Source organism: Camelus bactrianus, chromosome 29, assembly GCF_048773025.1.
Source record: "Camelus bactrianus isolate YW-2024 breed Bactrian camel chromosome 29, ASM4877302v1, whole genome shotgun sequence".
NCBI classification, from domain to species: domain Eukaryota; kingdom Metazoa; phylum Chordata; class Mammalia; order Artiodactyla; family Camelidae; genus Camelus; species Camelus bactrianus.
The window spans coordinates 18,906,825-18,930,342 of NC_133567.1; the positions used below are offsets into that span (position 1 = coordinate 18,906,825).

Consider the following 23,518-nt stretch of genomic DNA (forward strand, 5'->3'; position numbering starts at 1 on the left):
CTCATTAAAATAGGCAATGAATGCGACAATCAACCTCAAAAGAAAAATCAAGATGTTAAAAGGAAACTTGATCACAATACTAATCAAAGAATTAAAAATAGAAATAACGATGATAATAATAATAATATACTTTTCTCACTTACCAAAGTGATGGAAAGTATTTTCCAGTGACAATATCCAATGTTGGAAAGGGTTTAGGAAGCAAGGTACTTTCATATGTTGCTGGTTGCAATCAAATTACTCTTCTTGGAATGCAGTGCATATTTATATTATATGTATATTAACTTAAATATCTTTATTTTTAAAGGTATATATATTTTAATTAAAGTATAGTTGATTTACAATGTTGTATTCCTTTCTGGTGTACAACTGTTTTTAAAGACATATGTATTATATATATTTCAAGATATGTACATATTTATATCATGTATTATGTTTTTATTAAAACATTATTATGTTTCATATGTATTATTTACATATGTATTTTAAAGCATAAACATTAAAAGCATATTTATCTATTGTGTATTATATATATGTATATAAATGAATTTATATATTACATGGTTATTTTTAAAGGCATAATTCTATTCTCTACTATTTTCTAACAAATTAACTGAAGATATGTTAATTCAAGATTCTGGCTCTCCTGAAGTGGAGGATTTTTGTGGCGCATAGACTACTTTGGGATTCTTCTCAGAATCTCTGATGCCATGGATGCTAATAGAGAATGACTAACAGACAGTGGACATCATTCTGCAACAAATCAATAAAACCAGGTGTATTCTCAAGCACAACAAGCGCTCCCTCTATAGGCAGAGTAGATGACATTTTCTTCCAAATGAATTTTCTTAGTAAAGTAACTCTAACCATTTTGAAGTCAACTTTGTAATTTCCCAAAAAGCCCAAAAAATGATATCAGCACATGCACAATATGTGAAAGTCCAAAAATGAGGTCACTAAGACACCTGTAGTTTCACCCGGTCACATGTTGAAAGAAAATATATTCCTTCACTCCCCACTTCAGATTATTAGAAAAAATGTCAGCGATTCTGGAGTATATGACATCATTTAAAGAGACTAATTCTGTTCTCATTCTGCTGCAAATTACAAATAAGCTCCACCATTTCCAAGACAAGTGGATTCACCAAAGTCACTCATTATGTAAGGCTTCTTTTACTTGACATTATAAAAAGCAATTTTGGAGGATGGATTGAGAAGACTGTGGATTGGAGAACACTTTAGTCTTGGTGAAATTCCAGGCTTTAAATTCAGCCCTCTTCAAGACACATTTTTTGTCTGTGCTGTTGATTGACCAGTATGAAGGGATCATTGATTCCAAGAGCTTTGTGCTTCTGTTGCATGACGTCTTTACAGGAGAGAAGGTCTTTAGCTTTTCTGTCTCAACACAGGCAGTGATAAAAGTGACATCAATGAATTCACCAGCTAAATTATACGTTCTCTGCTTTGACATCTTCAAAATCACCTGAAGCCCAATACAAATAGATAGGTCTCTATAACGTCATCTCCAAATTACCCTTTTTAAAATAGTATCAATGGGAAGCAGTCATAGACATAACATAGCGAAGTTGATGACTAATGGTTTTTGATCATGTACTGAAGAATTCAATGACATACCTGGTTAGAGTTAAATTATAACTTAAGTAAGATATCGTCTTAAAACTTTAACAAAGAAAAATATTTAAAAATTCCAGAAGAGAATAGGAAAATTTTTTCACCTATTTCATTGTGTATCTGAACTTATCTTGGGACCCTATAGGAATCAATAAAGCCTACAGACTGAGGTCCAAACTCCTCATCATTTTACAATGACAAGAATTATCAAACATTTATTGAACACCTACTATGTGCCTGTGTCATCTCTGTGGTAACAAAATTGAATAAGACACAGCCTTTACCCTTCCAAGGTTTATAGTCAAGTAGCAGAAATAAGTATATCAAGAGATCATCTTTATATAACATGGTAACCACTAGGATAAAGGTAAAGACAACATAGAAGCCTAGAAGAGAAATATTTATCCCTCAAGAAAGATATCCTTGAGGAGATGATGCCTCACCTTAATCTTAAAAATGAAAAGAACTGGGGCGGAGGGTGGGAAGGGATAGACTGGGATTTCAAAATTGTAGAATAGATAAACAAGATTATACTGTATAGCACAGGGAAATATATATAAGATCTTATGGTAGTTCACAGAGAAAAAAAATGTGACAATGAATATATATATATGTTCATGTATAACTGAAAAATTGTGCTCTACACTGGAATTTGACACAACGTTGTAAAATGATTATAAATCAATAAAAAATGTTTAAAAAAAAAAAGTTACTTAAGCATGGATTTAAAAGTAAAAAAAAAAAGAAAAGAAAAGAACTTAGCCAGGAGGAAAAACATGTGAGGAAGGCATTCCAGCTAGAGCAAACATCCAGAGCACAGGCACAGAGGTATGAAATAGCAGAATATATACAAGAAGTAATCAGAATCTCAAAGAAGAGTAGGGAGGATGTTACAGATGAGAAATATTTGAAATCTAAAATCTGTAAAACTTGAAAATCAATTGGATACGGGCATGGGGAGAGAGGAAAGAGTCTAAAATATCCAAGATAAGATTCTGTCTTAACTTAAGGCTGATGCCATTAAATGAGATTAGAATCAATCACGCTTGCTTTATCTTCCACTGACACCCCTTCAATGTGCACACACACACAGAAAACCTAATCTATAGTGAAGTACAGTTTTGCCCCTATACAGAGTATACCCATATTGGCCTATCAGAACCACTGCATTCCACCTATCCATTTTTCAAGGCCCAGCTTATGCTCTGACTTTCTCATTGAAGGCTCTCCTGACCAACACCACTTCCAAGACTTCTTTGATCTCTCCTTACTCTGAGCAAGCAAATTACCCAATGGCTAAATCCACACATTTCAGAGGTTGGTCACTGATGATTCTTTTATTATCTCATATCAATTTGGGAGGAGGGGGTTTAGAATAAAAATAGTTTTATTACTGAGTTTAATTGAGTTTTTTAATAATTACTTTTTATGAATTAAATTCTTCAAATATGAGGCATATAAAGAAAACATGAAAAATTACCCAAAATACTATCATCATAGGGAATCATTGTTTTAGAGTTTGGTGTGTGTACTTTCATACATATTTCAATGCATATATATTTTTATATAAACAGGAGGAAACCCTGATAACCCCTTTAACAAACTCTTTCTTTCTTTCCACAACGTGGCACATTAATTCTTTAGATATACACCATTTTATGTTAAAGCTGCAGAGTATTCCATTTTATAATGTGCCCTATTTTATTTTCTTTGCATTTATTTTGACATTCTTTCTATAGTATCTCAGGTTTAGGTAATTAATATTTCTTATTTTCTAATATATGCATTTAAGGCCACACATTTCCCTTCAAACACTGCTTTAGTGGCATCACAAGTTTTGACATGTGTCTTCCTTTATTCAGTCCAAAAGATTTTATAAAATCCATTATGATTTCTTCTTTGACCCATCATTCATTTAAAAGTGTATTGATTAAATTCCAAACACAAGGAGATTTCCTGAGTGTCTGTTGTAATTTATTTCTGATATCCAAGAACATGTTCTGTATAATCAAAATTTTTTGAAATTTGTTAAAACTCGCTTTACGGGCGGCACATAAAAGCTTGGTAAATATTCCACATGTACTTGAAGAGAATATGTATATGTCAGTTGGTGAGTGCAACATCAGCTAAACGTGAATTAGGTGCAGTCTGTACTTGATGTTGTTAAACTCTTTTACATCCTGACATTTATTTATCTGCCTGATCTATCAGTTAGCAAGACAATTGTTTCAAATCTCCTACTCTGATTGTGAATTGGTCTATTTTTCTTTTCAATTAGGTCACTTTTTGCTTTCTATATTTTGAAGCCATCTTTAGACACATGCAAGTTTAGAAGAGCTATACTTTAATGGCAACTTGAAACTTTTATCATTATGAAATGTCTATGTCCTTAATAATGTTTTTTTTTTGCATTATTTTCTAATTTGTCAGATACTTTTTATTTTTCAGTTCCCTGACAAAATTCCCAATTCTACTTTTAATAGTAGAGAAAGCCCATTTTTTCTTAGAAATTGAAATTTGACCTTTTTCTGTGCTAAATTCTCTAACATACTTTGTTCTACTTCTGTAGTTTATTTGGCTCTATCGGCCTATCTTCTCCTGGGACATCACACATTATTTTAATTAATAGAATTTGGTACTGTTGCTTACTGTTTCACTTGTATGTGCCCTTTATTCCCAACCAGACTCTCACCTCCTTGAAATCAGAGACTAGGCCTTACATCTGTGCCTGTTTGTGTGTTAATTATCAAAAGCACTCAAAACAATATTACACGTTCATGAACCTAAACTGCATTCATCTGAACTTGATCTCAGAGTCTCATAAGAATCTATGTTTACAAAGAAGCTTTCAGATCTTTGCTCCATGGAGAGCACTGAAAATGTCCCTGGAACCATCTCAGAGGATCATAGAGTGAGATGATCTATTGTCCTTTGTTCCATCCATAATTGCCCGAGAATCAAAAGTGTTAGTTGCCCTAAGTATGCAGGCTTTGTGAATCTGACTGCTTTCATTTGAAGTTATGATTACTATGGTTTAGAAATCACTTTATTACTCTTCAATGAAACAGAGCAAAATATTTTCACCCTGGGCATGTGCTTAGGAAAAGGCCTCAGGCTGTGGTCTAACACACGTGGGCTTTGATATATAAGACCTGATACGGACTTTGATTTTGTCACGAACTGGCTCTGTGCTTGACATGTAATAGGCACACACAAAATATCTTGATTAATAAAGAATTAATGAATAAAGAAATATTTAAGTTTCTCTAATGATAATATGGGTTACTGATGGCAATAACCTCTCAGGGAGTGAGCCATTTTCAGTGCCAATGTATTCAATCTTTCTTGGCATCAGACTTCTTACAGACAACTGTTTCATGGAGAACTCTTGGATGATGAAAGCAAAAACTTCCTTTAAACCATCTGAAAATCAAGTAGTCAGAACTTAAAAGTGAATTTTGTATCCAAATACCTCTTTCCTGACTCACCCCATGGTTTCTACAACCACTGTGTAAGATTGGAAGCTAGACTATTCCATGAGTCTCATTCCTTGGAAGTACACCTTCCCTCCTTTAATCAAAACAAGTTGTTTTCTCAGGAAGATTTATGCAATTGGCTCAGTGTTTTGTGAAAACTTTGGTGATTTTTCCATAGTTCCATGCAGTAATGGAAGCTGAGTAGTGTATGTAATATTTGGGACCAGGATAGGGTGGGTGTGTTGCCAAGAGGCCTGGCTCTGGAGAAAAATCTAGGTTGAGAGAAATGTGCAAGATGAACTGGATAAGAAATAGGTAGGACTCATTGCGGACACTCAGATTTTGATGATGAGAACTGGACCTAGGGCAATAGCACAAATTTTAATAAGAAAAATAGGAAAGAAAATAGGATTGAGCAAGTAATTGGAGGTGCAAAGGAATTGAATTAAACTGAATTAAAGGCAAATAGAATTAAAAGGCAAAAGACTCAAATTTGCCTCTGTGATTCACCTTGGAAGGAATAGTAATGAATGATACACCATTAATTTAAAACAAAGTTCTCATAGCTGCTAAGTCCAGTTAAAAGACATAAGTCTACTTTGTGAGATGAGCTGGACTGAAATGAAGAGAGAAGATGGTACTAGGAGCCTAGGGAGAGAAGGATGACAGGTCAGGGAGAGTGATCTATGAGAGAAACAAGAAAAGAAAGGAGTGATGGTGGAAGCCCAGCTGAAATTAGATGTCATAAATCTTCAGCGTAATAAATCATTTCACCACTAAATGACTTTTTCAGCAATATTCTGTGAGCTAGATGCAAAAGCAGATAAAGCAAATCCGAGAAATGATACCACAGAAAGGCAAAGAGGTAAATAAATCCATGTGCCAAAATGTTTTCCAAATAGTAGCTCATTTATTACTCACCGAAGGCTGTGTAGTAGATTTGCATTGGTCAGACCTCCTAGAACTTTCCATATGCTCCTCCTCAAAAGTTTCCAGGGACATATCTGGAATTTGCTCCTGGACACGGAGGCTCAGGTGAGGCGGAAGAAAGAGGCAGGTTGCTCCAGACTGGTAGGTGGCAGGGGGGATCGACCTACACGACTTGTCTTGGGCAGCCTCAAGACAAGTAGATTTCTGCACCCACTTCCAAATCTTGTAAGTTTACAGAGAGGCTTTAAAACGTTCAGTCACATACATAGTCCAGATGGTTGCAACACCACATTACTATCTCAAGGCTGTGTCCTTGGGTAGCTCCTAGCTCAGGAAAGGCAAGTGGAGCACGCATTCCAAGGATGGGGGCAGGGGTGGAGTGAGCAGCCTTCCAATGCCAGGTCCAGCCTACAGGTCAAACCAGTGGTCACGTCTTCTTGACGAACTTCCCTATCACATGCCTATGAACATGTCATCATTTTACAGTTACAAGATGACTGGGCATGCTTGGTGACTGCTCGTTATGGTGCTTGGTTAAAAATATTTCCCTTGTGATTGCAACCACAAACAACAACTTCAAGATGATTTATAGGTTCAATAATCTTCACCAGAACTTCAACTCAGTCCACTGAGAATTCACTTCAGCCTGTGAAATAGGTTTTTATTTTGTTTCCATTGTACAAAAAAAGAAGCTGAAAACCAAAGAAGTGAACTAAGGTCACTCAGCTACCTCGTGGTGGAAGAAGACAGAGACTCAGACCTTCCGCCTCCTACTCTGTCTACTGCACCAACCTGTGCAAAGGGGACAAAGGAGGAGAGAGAAAATGCTTGTTCCTGAAAAAAGTGACTAAGATGTAGCAACTGTAACCAAAAAAAAATGTCAGCTCAGTGTCAGATAACAACAAGTCAGCAATCTATGCAATGATTGGAGCTGGGTTGGTAATGACAAAATCCAGGATGTGAGAGTAATAAGAATAGCATTAGGAAGTGGAAGTTAAGGTCACTGGTAGTATGTTGAGTAAGGAACTTTGGTTTGGCATCTTATGTTCAATGTGAATATTCAAGTTGCTATTTGCTTAGTGGGAGATAAGAAATAGGAAGAGAGTAATGTGAACAGTAGAATGGACCCAATGTCCAAATGAAGCAAAGGCAGGACATAGTTGAAATGCAAAAGGCACTGAAATGCTGAGAACAGGTGGAGCTTTTCTGAGTTCACAAAAATCACAAAAGAAGGCAACAGTCTATCATCTATATCCACATCCATATCTACATCTATAGTGCTATTTGAGGAAGCCACATTTCCATTGAAAGAGTAAAGAAAGTCTCAAGGAAAATCTCTAGCAGTGAGCTAAAGCTTACATTAAAAAAATAATAATAAAAAAAAAAATAAAACACAAGAGAGGATAGTTAAGGGCCAGGCATGGGTAGGCTGAACTTGAAGGAGTTTTGAGGTGTGGAAAAAGCAGGAAAAGAGAGGATGAACCAGAGACAGAAATGAGTGATCTCAGAGCTCAGGGAAGTACAGAGGGAAAAAATGAGTATTTTTTGTAGTATTTGAATTCCAAAGTAGACTATCACAAGAGTAGAGTTAGTCAGAGACTCTCACAAAATTTCACATAAGGTGTTTTCTGACTTTAATGAGCTCTCTCTGGTCATGTACTTTGTACTTTATAGCAAGATCAAGCATTTTCCCCTGCCCTGTCTTGTTCTTAGCTATATCTCAAATTAGAAGCAAGGTATGTGCTTACCAGAAACAGGGGATACATCAAACCCAGTCCATGAATTTTTTATAGGCAGAGAAGAATTAAAAGATCAGATTAAATTCAGAGCAATAACTGAAACACTGCTCAGAATTAATGTGCCTCATTACTTGAGTGAAGTTTTCAAGAGTAAATACTGCTCATTTCACAGTCAGAGCACTGAACTGGTGATATGTTTCCAGTTTCTTCAAGCCATCCACTAGCACTTGAATACGATCTTTCATAATTATGATAAAATATTCTAGGATGGAAACTATGTTTGGCCATTTACGCAAACTTTCATTTTGTGCAAATTAATACAATTCATGACCTGGTGTGCCTCAGGGCTTGAATATTTAAATGATGTTTAATATAATCTTTCCTAATGAATAAAACCATTTTGAAAAAAAAAAAGGCAAGATTTGAATGATATTAAGACAACGTTTACTTAAATTTATATTTGCTTAATGCTTAGAATAAATGTTTCAATTAATTTTATAACCATCCATTCTTTTTCTCTGTGCTATTTTTTATCCTAGGGATATTTGTCATTTGGATGTCTCTGTGTTTTAAAAATCATACATCATTTTTTCCTAGCTATGGTAGGTCATTTGCAGATATGACCTTCTGCATACATGCGCTAACGAGCTGATCTGGGATACCATCTAGGAAGGAGGAACCAAGTGTTGCACTTAGTGGAGGACCCTCCCCAAGTAGCCTGAGGACCATACAGATGAATGCGACAGAATAAGGTGGCTCAGAAAGGATGCTAAGAGCAAGCATTGCCTACTTCTCAGTTTAGCCTGGGATAAGGTTAGGAAGAAAAAGAATAAAACAAGATACACTTCGTAATAATGCACTTGAGTGGATATTTGACTCTTTTTTAGGCAGCATTTCTCTGTATCTTTTTCCATTTGAAAATCAGGTTATTTCTATTTTTTCATATTTGGAAGCATCGACCTGTAATAGCAGAGTCAGAGGAGGAATCTCGCAGAGATGTTAAAAAACAAAAGTGGCTCCTTCTAATTGCCTTGCAGATGTAGCTTATATGAATAATTATTCATAATCTTTTTTGATTCTGTAGTGTAATAAAGGTCTTTTTTTCTCCTGGTGGCAATGAAATAAGTTCATTCATTGAGGCGACAATGAAAACGTGAAAAATGATGAGCTCGTGAGCTAGAAGAAAAAGAGTTTGAATATTTAAAATACTACATAATAAAAGCAAAGTTTTTCTCACGTCAAGCTCTCAGAAATGTTATATGAAGGTGAATGCTGTGCACCTGGTTTTTTTTTATTTTAATCATATATTTTATTTAACCCAATAATTTCAAAATATTATCATTTCAATATGCAATCAATTTTTAAAATTATTAAGGAGATAGTTTACATACTTTTTTCATACTTAGTCTTTGAAATTTAGTGTGTATACACTTGCCTCATATCTCAAATTGGCTTAGCCACATTTCCAGTGCTCAAAAGCTACAGGGGGGCTAGCAAATTGAACAGATTTAGAATATGTGTATTCTTAGGAGAAGGCAACAGTTTAGCAAAGAGGTTAAGTCAATTTTCATAATAAAGAGCTCAGATGTGTAGGAAACAGGGACTAGGAAATAAAATCTCTGAACTTGAGAATGAAAGTGGGGTGGGGTGGGGAAGGGACAGTGGGCTCTGTGGAGATTAGGTACTGGGTTGTCAAGCTGAACTGAGCAGTTCAATGGGAGAAAAGGAGGATTTAAAGAAGTTTGGAGGTAGTCGCTTCTCGGTCTTTTGGCTAAGATCAAGTGTAGTATCTGTTCTTGTCAGTTTAATATTGTCAGTTTAATATTAGCAACTTTCAAAAATACGGTACACTCTTGTTAACTACGTCACCATGCTGTACATTCTATCCCCAGAACTCGCTCATCTTACAATTGGGAGTTTTTACCCTTTGACCGCCTTCCCCCATTTTCCCCTCTCACCTCTTACCTGGCGACCACCAATTGGTTCTGTTTTTGAGTCGTAGTTTTTTTTAGATTCCACATATAAGTGAGTTCAGACAGTATTTGTCTTTCTCTGCCTGACTTATTTTACTTAACATACTGTCCTCAAGGCTCATCTGTGTTGTTGCAAATGGCAGGATTTCCTTCCTTTTTATGGCTGAACAATGCCCTATTCATTACTTATATGTACGTATATGTACAACTGAATCACTTTGCTGTACACCTGAAACCAACATTGTAAGTCAGCTCTACTTCAATAAAAAATTTCAAATATATATATATTCTATTCATTATTTTCTTTCCATTCGCCTTTTCTTTATCCATTCACCTGTCAACAGACACAGGTTGTTTCCATGACTTGCCTACTGTAAGTAATGCTGCAATCAACATAGGGGTGCAGATATCTCTTCAAGACAGTGATTTTATTTTCTCAGGATATATACTCCAGTGGAATTGCTGAATCATATGGTAGTTCCATGTTTAATTTTTTGAGGAACTTCCATATTATTGTCCATAGTGGCTGCACCAATTTACATTTCCACCAACAGTACACGAGGGTTCCCTTTCCCCATATTTTTGTCACTCCTTGTCTTTTTGATAGTAGCCACTCTAACAGGGACAGCGCTGGCTGCTGTAAGTTCTTCCATCCTCTGTTTCTATCTGATTCTCAGTAGTCAAGCCGTGCAGGTTTCCCTGGGCTTCTTGGGAAGCACCAAGCAATGATAAAGAAGCTGGACGTCCACGTTGGGCTGTTTGTTTTCCCCAGTGGAGAACCCAGAGGCCCAGAGAGGCCCCTTGGTGTGTCGCGGTGCAGTCCCAGGGGAGGGGCAATGCAGTCAGAGTGTAGCCGCTCCTCCTCCCCTCCCAAGAGAAGGTTGGGTCCTTCTGGATCTCTGTGCTTTGAAGTGGGTGCTTCTGCCTCACCGCTGGATTTCTGGGATTTTCACAGTGGTGTCTTGTCAATGGATAGCGGCTAGTTGATCTTCTTCCGAGGGGACTGAAGTTGGAAATAACCTATGTCAACATTTGTATCTGTGCACTTGGTTTAAATTGAAGGAATGAGATGTTGATGGGGGAAACACAATAATTCTATACTTTATTAATATAAAAGCCAAAAATTATATTTTTTCTTAAAAAGAACTTTATGGCAATTCTGAACACTTTTGAAATAAATAAAAATTGTTTACTAACATTGTAAGGATGTATTTTTTTCCTCCATACACTTCTTTGCCCTATAAACTACCAAAATATGCCTTTTTACCCTCTCTCTCCTTTCCTACAAAGACACAATGGCATAAATTCCTTTTTTCATGTGATGCACTTATCACAATAAGGGCAATGGTAAAAAAGACATCTGATGGCATTGCCCAGCTCTTCTGAGTTAGACAAAGACTGAGACTTTAAGACGTCACCTAGGCCAATGAGCTCTCTCATGTATAACCTTCCCTAGCTGCCTGGCCATAGACCCCCTCTGAAACTCTAAGACAACTCCATGCAAGGCTTTCTGCAGTCACTCATGTGATGGCATTGGTCTGCCCTGGGCCTGGGCGGGTGCCAGGGCACATTTCAAAGCTGGCAGAAATGAGTGGAGAGAGGTGGCAATCAAGATGCAGAGAGTGAACACAAATAAAAGGAATGCGAACCCAAAATTAAATGATGGAAGGTGGTAATAATGATGTCAAGAAATACAGATGGAAAGGGGAAAAAGATCCAAGTTCAAGGGCAATGAGATTTTTACCAAAGAAAGGAGTTTTGCATTGGAAAACTCCAAAATAGAATAAAGAAACCTAATCTGCATATCAGTAGACTGAGGGACTCAAGTGAAGCAGACTTCCAAAGATTCAGAGAAGGAAAAAAAGGGAGAACTGGAGGAAAATGTCCTTTTTCTGAAAATCATTTTGCCTTTTTTTTTTTTTAATAAAGTAGAAATTATCTTCAGACCTTCAAGCTCTAAACATTATTGTTTCACTTAAAATCCAAGGTAGGTATGTTTCAATTTTCATTAACTAAAATGTCTTTAGATCTAACTCTATACATGATATTAAGCACTAAAAATATTTTTATTTTTCCAAAATAATAACTACTTATCAAGTACCTACCATTTGCTGGGCCCTAAGCTTTGTAAACATTGTCTTGATTAATACTTTCTGAAAAGTAATTCCTCATATGCACACTTTATAGATTAGGAAGATACAGATATAGATGCCAGGATATGAGACCAAGTTCCGAGCAGCTTTATTCCATTGCATTCCTGTGACTCAGTCAGTTTGTCCAAATTCATCCATCTCACGAGAAGAGGAAGCCCTGGTCCTCTGGCTCCACAGCCTTCCCACTCTTTGAACTGCATCAAAAAGTAAATTTCCACTGCTTCAAAATTTCAGGACCTGTCACCTTTCTGATTTAACTAGCAATTTTATGGAGTTGCACGGTTGTTAGTTATAGGTTGAACCCTCCCTTTGTACCAAGTGCAGTTTTCGGTGTTCTGCATTAATCTTCACAGCTTTCTGATGTAGGTACTAGCATCACCCTCATTTCACATACAAGGATGCTGAGATGACAGGTGAGAAGTCCTGCCCACGATAGTCAGGCAGGAATTGATGGGCTCAAGATTGAAGCCAGGTACCCCTGACTCATTGTACAAAGGTGATCTGGGGAACTATGGGGACACCAGGCTCTTCAGGTTGACTTCCCAACAATAGTTAATCTGAAAGAAACTTCACTCTCATCTCTTTCCATATAAACTGTCATGCTACTTTACAATGATTTACCACCACACATCAGATTTTATAGTCATCTCCATACAAATCTGTGGTTGATTAATTAACTAAAATTAGAAGACATTTTGATGATGAAAAGTGCTAAGTATTCCTATGAATAATAATCAGTGTGGGACTCCAACTAAATTACAGATGTCAGTATTGGGAATCAATCAGGGAGGGAGGGTCAGACCTCAGACATCCAGAATTAGATAAGATGGATTAGTTGGGGCAACACAGATGCCTAGAGCAGATATTAATAGCAAAAACAAAAAAAACAAACAAACAACTTATTAGACACCAAGTACATGCGAGGCACCATTTGGGACCCTAGAGATATAATGCTGAACAAGACAGAAGGGATCTCTGCTTTCATGGGCCTTACATTCCCAACACAGCCGGCTTCAGAGGTGGCCCCAGCCCAGGAGCATGGTGCCCAGGAAGTCGTGCAGTCAGCAAGCTGATCAGCAGGAAGCAAGGACCCGGTCAAGGTGGCTGTGATTCAGGGCATGCACTCCGATCCCTGGGAGAGTTGAGACGGTATGAGGCAAGGCTGCAGTATTACAGGAGAACCAGGATAGACAGAGCTATGCCTAGGATTTGGCTACTGAAAGAAGGCAGTGAGCTGCCCACAGGAAGCAGGCAAGAGCTTGGTTACTAGAAACGAAAAAGGCCTGCCCATCAGGAAGGTGACTAAGGTTGGTCTCCAGGCCTAGAATTTTCTAAAGCTCCCTGCAACATACTAGAAGCAGAAATGACGCAGAGACCAAGGTGACCCTCTCCTCTCTGGTGTGGGAGCTGCTGCCATGGGAACTGGAGAGCTGGGAAGGGAGGGCACCAGGTCAGGCATCTCACATTCCCAGGCTGAGCTTTCTCCCTAAAATGGCTCACAATGCATGTAGTTGTCATGAGAGAGCACGCCACCAACTTGGGCCCCAAACCAGAAGTTACTCAGATAAGAGACTCACACAGGGCTTTCCTCCTTCCCTACCAGAGAGGTTTTTTTTTTTTTTTTTTTTTTTTTTTTAATCTGAGCATGAATTAGAAAGATGTCTCACAAGTTTTCCTGATCAGTAATTCCACTCAGGAGCAATGGCAGACTTCTCTCCCGGAAGCTGCGCCAAGTGACGAACTTGCTTAAAAAACTGAAGCAGTCCTGACAAGGGTGCGCAGCCAGACGGGCGCTGTCTTGCTTGGCAGGGGGCCTCCCCTACGACCTACTCAGTTCTCTGATACAGAGGCTCATCAGGGAGTCAGTTTCTTCAAGGGCTCCATTTTATTCCCTTCCACTTCTGGGGTGAGTCCCCTTTCCTACTGCAGAGGCAACAGCCTTTCCCTGCTTTGACCTCATTCTCGTTAGTTTTTCCAAGTCTAATAAGGTCTTCTGGGAAGCACATGTGGACTGGGAGAGAAATGAAATGCCTTCCATTTCTTCCAGAGTTGCTAGTATTTTTGGTGTCAATAATGACTGATATTGCAAAAAGAAACGCAAACCTACTTCCAAGCATTTCTATGGAAGTGTTCTTTTTTCCTTGGACTTTTTTTGCTTCACAAAACATCATTTGCTTATAAGTAGCTCTTCTCAAGAAATACAAATGAATCAAAAATAGAGTAAGAGCTACATTTTCCTCAGTTTTATGCTAAACGCAATTTCCCTGACTCCCAAATCCTGTTGGTCTGGTATGGCTGAATCTCCTGTCTCTTTTGAAGATTGCTCCTTATGAATGGTTTGAGATTTGAAGTTTGAATGCATATACTTATGCTGTGGCTAGGAATGGATTGATTCCTATGATAACTCTACAATAAAAATTGTATTTTCCCATCACACACACACACACACACACATCAGGCTGCAGGAGTTCTTTCTACATCATCATCAGTGAAGATTTCCCTTCCTCCCTTCCTTCTACACACTAACCTGTCCTCACATCCCTGCCACACACCCCTACACCTCTTCAAGATCCTCTTCCTTAAGCCTCCGCCCCCAGCCTCCAGGGTCCCCTTCTCAGCCCTTCATTCTAAAGCAATGATCCCAAGCCTACTGGAGACCTCTTCCCAAATTGTGCAAAATAAATTAGTAACTAGATGAAGGGTCTCCACTCAGACCTTTGTGTATTCAGGAAAGGAGGGAGGAGAGATAAATTACTGACATCCCAAGCTAGAATTCTGAATGTATCCTCCAATGGTTATAATAATAAAAATAACAATTACATCTTTAATGGGATTAGTGGTATTCTTCAGTTTCTTTCACTCATTTATTCAACAAAATGTCTTTTTATTGTCTACTATATTCCAGGCAGCATTCATGAGTCTGAGGATGTGACCACAAAAAACAAATAAAATTATGGGCTTTCTACGGATTAGTCTTAATACATAAACATGATGAATAACATCAATCCCACAGGAAATGGTGTACTCGGCTCCCGATAAGCAGGAACATGCATGCAGCAATCCCATCAACCAGCTAAGGAATTTCTGTGTATGTCCATAACTGTGCATGTATAAATAATAATTTCTTGGTTAAACATTTAATACCCCATTTATTCACTCATATACACAGAGCTAAATAAATATAGATGGTTAGAATCCACATATTCTGCCATAGAAATTCGTGCCCAGACTTCAAATCCTTGGTCATGACCCCTTCTCATTATTCCCCAAGATAGCACATCAAATTTCTAACATATATATATAAACTCTAAAATAATGTTCTAAATCCAAAATATTTTTTTTTAGTTTCCACACAGAGAAAGCATAGTTACTAAGGACACGTGTTTTGGAATCAGGTAGACTTGGGCCCAAATCTTAGTGGTTTTGTCACTTTGCACAAATTATTAGGCTCTCCTAGCCCTTAGATTCCACGCCTGTAAAATGATATAGTATCTATCATATAAAGTTGTCCTGAGGATTAAATCAAATTAAGTAATGTATAGATTAAGCCCACGATGACTACTACAAGGTAAATCTCAAAAATGTACACTTATTAATATGAAATGGTTATACTTCATCTATCTGATGAGTTAAAAATCAAAAAGAATTGGAAGCTGTTGAGAAACAGGCTTCTGTGTCTTCTTCTGATGAGAGTATATTGGAATGTAAGTCCTATTTTGTAGCTAGGTGGTCAATTTCATATTTCTTTCCATCTCTAATGCTTATGATTTTATTATGCCTCATGATATGTGTTCAAGTACTCCCCTCTACCTGGCGTGAAGGAAGAAAATACAGTAAGTCCATGAATACAAATACAACCTCAGCCTGGGAGGTCAACCAAACTGCAAAGGAGCAGCAGAAAGTGATACTTTTTTTAAATTAAATCTCTTAAACCCATCTGGCCAAACCTAGAGGGCAGATGTGGATCAAAACGATGTATGAATTGCCAGATAACCCCTGCCCATAAATAATTTCCTTGCAGGACATGGAAATGACGTTGATTGAGAAATGGCAGGTTATTTCTCACGTAAGGCTATTAGCCAAGACATCTCCTTAACATTCTTTTCTTTCTCCTCTCTCCCCAGGGCAGCATTGCAATACATAGTACTAGTCTGGACTGACATTTATTTGAAGGAGAAATTAATTTACCTGCAGTTCTTCCTGAACAGCTTCTCCAGTGAGGAAACAGGCTCATGTGCCTTTGTCCCAGGATTCCCCCTTTCGGTTAGTTTCCTCAGCATCTAACAAGTGAGGAGAAGTTTTTCTAATCACTCAAATGCCAAGTAGGAAGGAATAACATTGATCTTTAACTGAGCTTTTTAGCGGAAAATTAGAACTGTCCTTTCCTAATAATAATAGACCTTCTTAAGCCTCTAGAAAAGGAGGGGGAGTTAAAAACCTCAGGCAGAAAGCAAGTCCAGGTGACTACGTGGTAAAAAAGTATTCCATCTAATCTAGCATTGGGGGCCCCTGGGCATAATGATTCACCAAGTGGGGGAAACCTCATGCAGCCTAAGTGGGAAAACATTCAGATACTGAATATGGAGAGAATTCAAAGTTTCTTTGTTTTCATAAAGTACCCTGATTTTAAATATGAACTGCAGAGTTCCTTTTTCACTAGAACCCAAAGAATGTATTAATTAGCCTTGTATTCTGCCTTTCACATGAGTAATTTTCTCTCCTTATTTACATTTTGCTTTTAATCTACTCAGCTTGATTCGTTAGTCTTCTGGGGCTACTTTGCAAATAAGGATTAGAACAAACAAGACCAATAATAGTCAAGGAATAGACGTAAAATAAATATAATTATTTTGCCTGCATAGTTTCTGTCCATCTTGTTTTTGAAGACTCCGAGTCTGCATATAGATCTTTGCAAATGCTTTATATTTGAAAACACACTGAAATAGTCTTTTTGGATATCCATCTCTCTCATTAAACTGCAAGCTCCTAATTACAAAGTCTGTGTCTTACACATCTTTGTGTGGCACAGGATAGTGTCTTGGAAATTTTGCTCTGGTTTTTCCTCTATTTGCATTTAAAGAAGACCTGGCATAAGCTATCTATAGCCAAATTCAAGGATGTGTTTCACTTGACAATATGTGAAAGGAATTCCACTTTTAGGTATTTGTCAAGAAATGGCAAGTTATGAATTTTGTAATGTACAATGTTATTCTTTGCAGAATTATTTTTAATACTAAATGTGGAAACAACTCAAAGTTCATCAGTAGGGACTGGTTAAATAAATTATGGTAAATTAAATATTATACAGTCTTGAAAAGGACTGAAGAAGATCATAGAATAGGCACAACAATTTTTAAAGTTGGCCAAACTGATCCATGGGACTTATACTCCTAGTTGGTTCCAAGCCAATCAAAAACTAAGTACAAACAGTGGGATTCCAAGTATTTCTTTTGATGCTTATGATTCATATCTTGTCACTTTTACCAAATGATGTGCTGATGCTTAAAAATTATTCTACTGCCACTAAGCCACTGTGCCAGGCTGACACACAGCTGATGCTACGGCATCAAAAAGGCTGAAGCCACCATGGTTCACTCAGCTGACTTTGACCAGAAGCAGGACAAAGTTATTCTAACAGGGAAACAGTGTGGTCTTACCTTCACTAAGGAGGAGAGTTCAGCAGAAGTCCAGCCAAGAGTCCAGTGAGAACCATACCCTGAAACCAAACATACCACTTTCAGCCACAGGATTTCTCAGAAAACTCATAAATACCTAAAGTTGCCTTCCCTGACAGCTGCCCATTCCTGATAAATGCCACCTTGCTTTGAGGAAATTGTTCCCCTGATAAATGTTAAGGAATCCTTTCACAAAAAAATAATATTTCACTGTTCCTCAGATGCTGTGGGTTTTGCTTCTATAAACCACTCCTTGCCTTGGAGCCATGATGGGGTTCCATCACATGTGAGGAAAGGTCAGCTGTGCTTTTAATTAAACTGAATAGAGCTGCATTATTCTTTGACAAGACGATCTTGAGTCTAATCAAGACTAGAAAGTTGACTTCCATTTACAAGAAACACAGGGAGAATTTGAGCGACCACATGGAAACAAACAGGTACTTCCGGAATGTGAGAAAGTTCATAAGACAAGTGACCCCATTTGTGCAATAGCTCACTGGCAGGAATTGTTTAAATGAAAGGAGGTCTGCTCCAGATTAAAAGAGAATTTGAGGGGAAAAAAAGGGATTTGAGAAACATAAAACTGAATAGAATGCACGCACCATCTCAAACAAACTGTAAAAAGGCATTTTTGAGACAATTATGAAAATTATGGGCCAGGTATTAGATGATACCAATGAATTATTAAAATTGTTAAGTGTAATAATAGAACTGCATTTATGTAAGAAAAGTTTCATATATTTTAGAGATATTTAAGTACGTAAGAGCAAATTTAAGTGGTGTTTGTTTCCCCATAAAGATTTTAACAGAGGTGGGAAAATAAAGAAAAAATAAAGCAAGGAAATCTTGATAACTTTTTAACTTGATTGATACTAGTTTGTTATTTTCTCTCTCTTCTTTTGTGCCCATTTGAAACTGTTCATCACAAAAATGTCCTTAGCTTTGATAATATAAAATGCATGCACAAGTTTTTGAAATCCTCCTTCCAAAAGAAGACATTTCCTGCACATTCTAAATAAAGCCAAATAGCAAATCTGTGGGAAATTTTTTTTTCTGTCACAATAGGCACCATTTGCTGCATAATCTGCACATTGCTTCACTGTCGTGGACCTGAATTGCTGAAAAGTCAGATGTAATTATTTACCCTATGATTGAGGAAGAAATTGGGGGGTGGGGAGAAGAGTCAATCAAGGTGTGAAAAAAAGATGAGATTTTTATTATCTGTAGTGGAACTCAAGGCTGATGTTACTGTCAAATTGAATATTTGATGAAATGGCCTTTTAAAAATTCTACCTACATCTATTAATTCAAGTCCATCTGATAATAAAGTAGGATATGGGTGGAGGAAGTTCAGAGGGTCAGAGAATGAGTTAATAAATGATTAATGGAAAAGTATCTCTGGAAAGCAGTACAATGAAATGCTTTTGCTTTTCTCTTTCCTGAGTGCCCCGCCTCCTCCTTCCAGATGTGATTTAAATAAAACAAAGTTCTTAGGTAACTAATGTTAACTATATGTATAGTGCAATACTTATATTGTGCCTTTTATTTAAAAAGTAAAATAAGGCCGTTGGGATAAATGGAGTGAGTCACACTTCTCCGAGATTTCTCTTCCGGGCACTTCAATATTGTCTCCATTGTGTTCTCACTCGAGTATTGTAAGCTAAAATGCTGAGTGGAATCCCAAGGGGCATCAACTTCCCAGCTTCCGTGGTATCCAGCTAATGCTCTCTTTGGACTCAAGCTGTAAATCAACTCACAGAAAGAAGGAAAATGTTATTGTAGTTGCTGCCAAGATAGCAAATAGTTTTTCAACATTACCAATTTAATGTAAGGATTCAACTTCTTAAATTTATATCAAGTCCTTCTTATGATTAGGGCAAGTTCATTTCCAGAGACGTTCAATTATAAAATCATCAATAGGACTTAACTAATTTCAGTAAGTCACTTTGCTTCTGGTAAATTATTCTAATGACTAATATGGTCATTAGATCTCATTTGGACATAAAGAAAACCCTAGGTACAAAAAAAGAGATCATAATTAACTAAGCAGTCTTCATTTTTAATAACTAATCTAAGAGGAAAATAATAACGTAAGTTCATTCTCCACGACAGAATCAACTGCAAATCATTGGAAAAATTCCTGAACAATGTAGATTTCACTGTTAATAAGGAACACTAACTTTCTCCTTAGAATGACTTTCCTTTTAAATAAACCATATTGGATGGTTCTATTAAGAGACACTGATCCTTCTTATTTTTTTTATTAATCTATAAGTGTTTAAATATGGCAAAATAATCAAAATCTTAGTCAATTAACTTTTTTCATATGTTGCTATTTTAGATGCATCTCTAGATATCTTCAGCTTTTACTGCAGTTCCCACCACCTAAAACAATTCTTGGCTTTTTTTTTTTTAATAAACTTCCTTGATAATCAACTGAGGTCAGATCAAAATAATTCAATTCTAACAATATTTTTCATATCTCACTAACTTTTAATAATCAGTTTAAAATTTTTCCCCAAACACTTGATTATTATTAGCAGAAAATCATATGACTGTATTAGATGACATCAGCTAATCCTCCAAAGCAACTGTTCCTCTCCAGTTTGGAAAGACATCAACACCTCAGGCCTCCTTGCAGAGATAACACACAACACATTGAAACCCACAGTAATTAAAATCTCTGCTAGCTTGTCTTTGATTTCCGCAACTTCCTTTAACTGCTGTTAAAGATTTTAAAAATTAATAAGGGCCCTCTACTGACATAAGCTTTATCCCCCTATGTCCTTTTGGAAATGAGGCAGGATACAAGTAAAGAAACAGGGGGAGGGTATAGCCCAAGAGGTCGAGCGTGTGCTTAGCAAGCACGAGGTCCTGGGTTCAATCCCCAGTACCTCCTCTAAAAATAAATAAACCTAGTTACCTCCCCACAAAAATAAAAAATAATTAAGTAATGCAATAACAAATAAATAAAAATTTTAAAAAAGAAACAATAGTAAACAGCTTAGGATCCTTTCCCAAGATGCGCTAAACAAAGAAGGGTGGTTGGAAGCATCGCTATGGCTTCATTGGGTTCAATCACCTTAAGTTATTTTCAATAGTGTTGAAAATTATTATTGCTGTTGTTGTTATTTCACAAGCATTTACTGACTATCTATCATGTGAATTATGGAGCCAAGCACTAAAAGGGCTATAAAGATATACACTACTCAGTTCCTACCCTTAAAAAACCCTTCAAAAATTTAAACGTATTGAAAGCCATAAACATCGTAGCTACAATTTATCAAATACGTATGGTGATTTAGTCAGTTTACACGTGGTAATTCTTCAGTCTACAACAAATTCTGCAAGATAGGTAATGTTGTCCTTATTTACACTGTACAGATCTAATACCTATTCTTCAATTTGGGTATCCACCCATCCCCATCAAAACCATTTGCTTCAGGGAAAGCTGATTCTCATCTTCAGACCTCAGAAGCCCACTTGAGTCTCTGTAATTAGAAGAGCTGACAAATCCCCTTTTATTATCAAAGCCAATTTGGGTTGGTTTTTTTTCTATTCTTTGCAACCAAAAGTACTCTAACTGATATACAGGATAATATTCATCCTCCAAAGTTAATAACATTATCTTAAAGAGGTGGGGATTATATTTTCTTTATTTATAATTTTTAAACACTAAGGAGAAGCCTGGGTGATTTCATAATACAAAAGCCTGAAATTTCATTAAGTATTTGCTGGATGAATGAATTAGCTGAACAAATGAATGAATAATGATTAAACTATTGAATATGAGATAATTTCTCAGTCCCTATTTTGCCCCTACCCTTTCAGGCTGAGATGCATGACTGACATTGTTACGTTAGAAGAAAATAGAAACAATAATTGATGTAACTCAGCTCTTTGAATTTAATTTTTCTTAGCCGGTTGATGATAGACTACTGTCTTTATATCCTATAGTAAGTCATACTTACCTACCATCTCCCCTGCTTGCCATTATTTAAAAATCATACGTAACTCAGGTTAGGTGGCTAGCACCTAGAAAGTAAGAAATAGAAAAAAATTAAACACATCTTACACCTGCTCCTGTGCACACTGACCTCCATCTCACATTTCTATCCATCAGTAAGTAATGTCCACCAGAGAATGAGAGATTAGACTGTAAAGTGTGTGTTGTTTTGTTTTACTTGTAGTGATCAAAAGTGCAACAGATCTTGTTCAACTGCCAACGGTAGTTGTCAAAGACATTAATGCCGTGACTTAGGAATCTTCTTCTGCAAGAAACCTAAAGAATAGATAGAGATGACACATAGCTGAGGGGAAAAGGTGTGGTGGGGAGAAGAGGAATATTTTAAAGATATTAGTCACACAGACAAACTGACCATCTGTCATCTCATGACTGGTAACTACTCCACTCAGAGGGAACTGGCTCTCACATTGAAAGTGGGAAATGCCCATAGAGAAGGAGAAAAGGGGATTTATTTCCAGACCCTGCCAACTTCCATGTTGCTCTCTTGCTGTGTCATAGTCACAGATCTGTGCAATGACAGGAAAAATATCTTCCAGTCTTCCTGTTCAATAAATGATTTTATTGATCTCCACTTTATCTTTTATTTTTCCTATGATTCAGCAGGTCAGAACTCAGTAGCTTCTTATCATTCAGCAAGATGTCCACGGAGTTAAAATGTCTTACAAGTTAATAGGAGGTGAAGAAATTTATTTCAGCACCAAGGAGAGTACCCGGTTATTTTTCAAATGGTTTTATGCTTTCAAAACTGCGTATTATTCATGAGGCTTCTAGCCTCATGACATTTTGAAAGGTGGTTTGATAGAAAGCTGCTAAGAACTTATTCCATTCATGAGAAAAATTCTACTCATTTCTATAAAATTAAAAACTTGCCAGGGTTTTGTACATGTACATGATTTCAACAATGTGCTATTCTTTTAGTTTTCAAATGCAATGGAATTAGGGATTATTTCCTTATTTTTCAAACGTCAAAACCACAGTTTCTGAATGGGCCTAGATTGGAGGAAGGTTCAGCGAAGTCACAGAAGTGTTAAATTAAGTGATTAAAAACTCCATGAGAACAAGTCCTAAAATCTTTCTCACTCCTGTATCCTCAGAGCCTGGCACATGGTAAATGCCCAATGAATATTTATGGGAGTCAAGGGAGAAAGAATGAATTAATGAATGGCATTCATTAAGTGAGGAGGAATGAATTAATTAATATCTGGTTTGTAGTGTAAAGTCACTTTTTGCAGCTGGTCTCAGAGATCCTCACACTGCTCAGCCTGAAACATGAACAAATCTTTCTTTGTCTTATATCAGTGGAGACTCTGGATCTTAGGAAAAAAATCATGCTCCAGATCATGCCTTTCATCTCTATTCTTGTCTAAAGGGTTTTCCTTAGAGCCCTGGAAAGGTCACTGAGGTTTCAACCCATGTAATCCTACATCTCCAGGGCAGCATGTCAGCCACCCACCCATGGGTCCTCCAATGCCCAGGCCAACAGTCATCCTGGTTCTGCCCTGTTACCAGATGGACAGGACCCAGGCACAGGAGGCTAACTCTCGTCTTCTTCCACAAAGTCCCCAGGTAGACCATAACTACTTGTTCTTATTCCCAGACAGCCCCTTCCTTCTGTGCCAAGAGTAGAAAACATCAGGCCTTGCTCTGCTGAGAGATCCTCAAGAGTCCAGAGACATCTGAGCCCAGCTGTGCTAGGAGACAAAGGATCATAGCGCAGTTCTGCTCTGAGCTGCCACCATAGCCAGACATGGGGTCACCCTGGGAGACAAAAATCTACCAAGGACATGGCCAAAGGTGAAAGAGAAAACATGAACAAGTAAAAACAGTGTTTAAACAGATGTTTCCAACAGCCAGCATGTTGTGAAGACTTCTCAGGCCTCTGAATTTCTTTCCTTTTTTTTTTTTTAATTTCG

The 23,518-nt window shown here is 37.3% G+C and overlaps 1 long non-coding RNA gene and 1 pseudogene across 1 annotated transcript; one reads left to right on the plus strand and one right to left on the minus strand.

Annotated features, from left to right (window-relative positions):
* Positions 1 to 9,051: 9,051 nt before the first annotated feature.
* Positions 9,052 to 19,671, minus strand: LOC123615793 (uncharacterized). The gene is made up of 3 exons (XR_012503174.1): positions 17,561 to 19,671; positions 16,092 to 16,183; positions 9,052 to 10,753 (listed from the first exon to the last, which is right to left on the minus strand). It is a non-coding gene; the product is annotated as an uncharacterized LOC123615793 (long non-coding RNA).
* On the plus strand, positions 9,529 to 9,631 carry LOC123616002 (U2 spliceosomal RNA; annotated as a pseudogene).
* Positions 19,672 to 23,518: the final 3,847 nt, after the last annotated feature.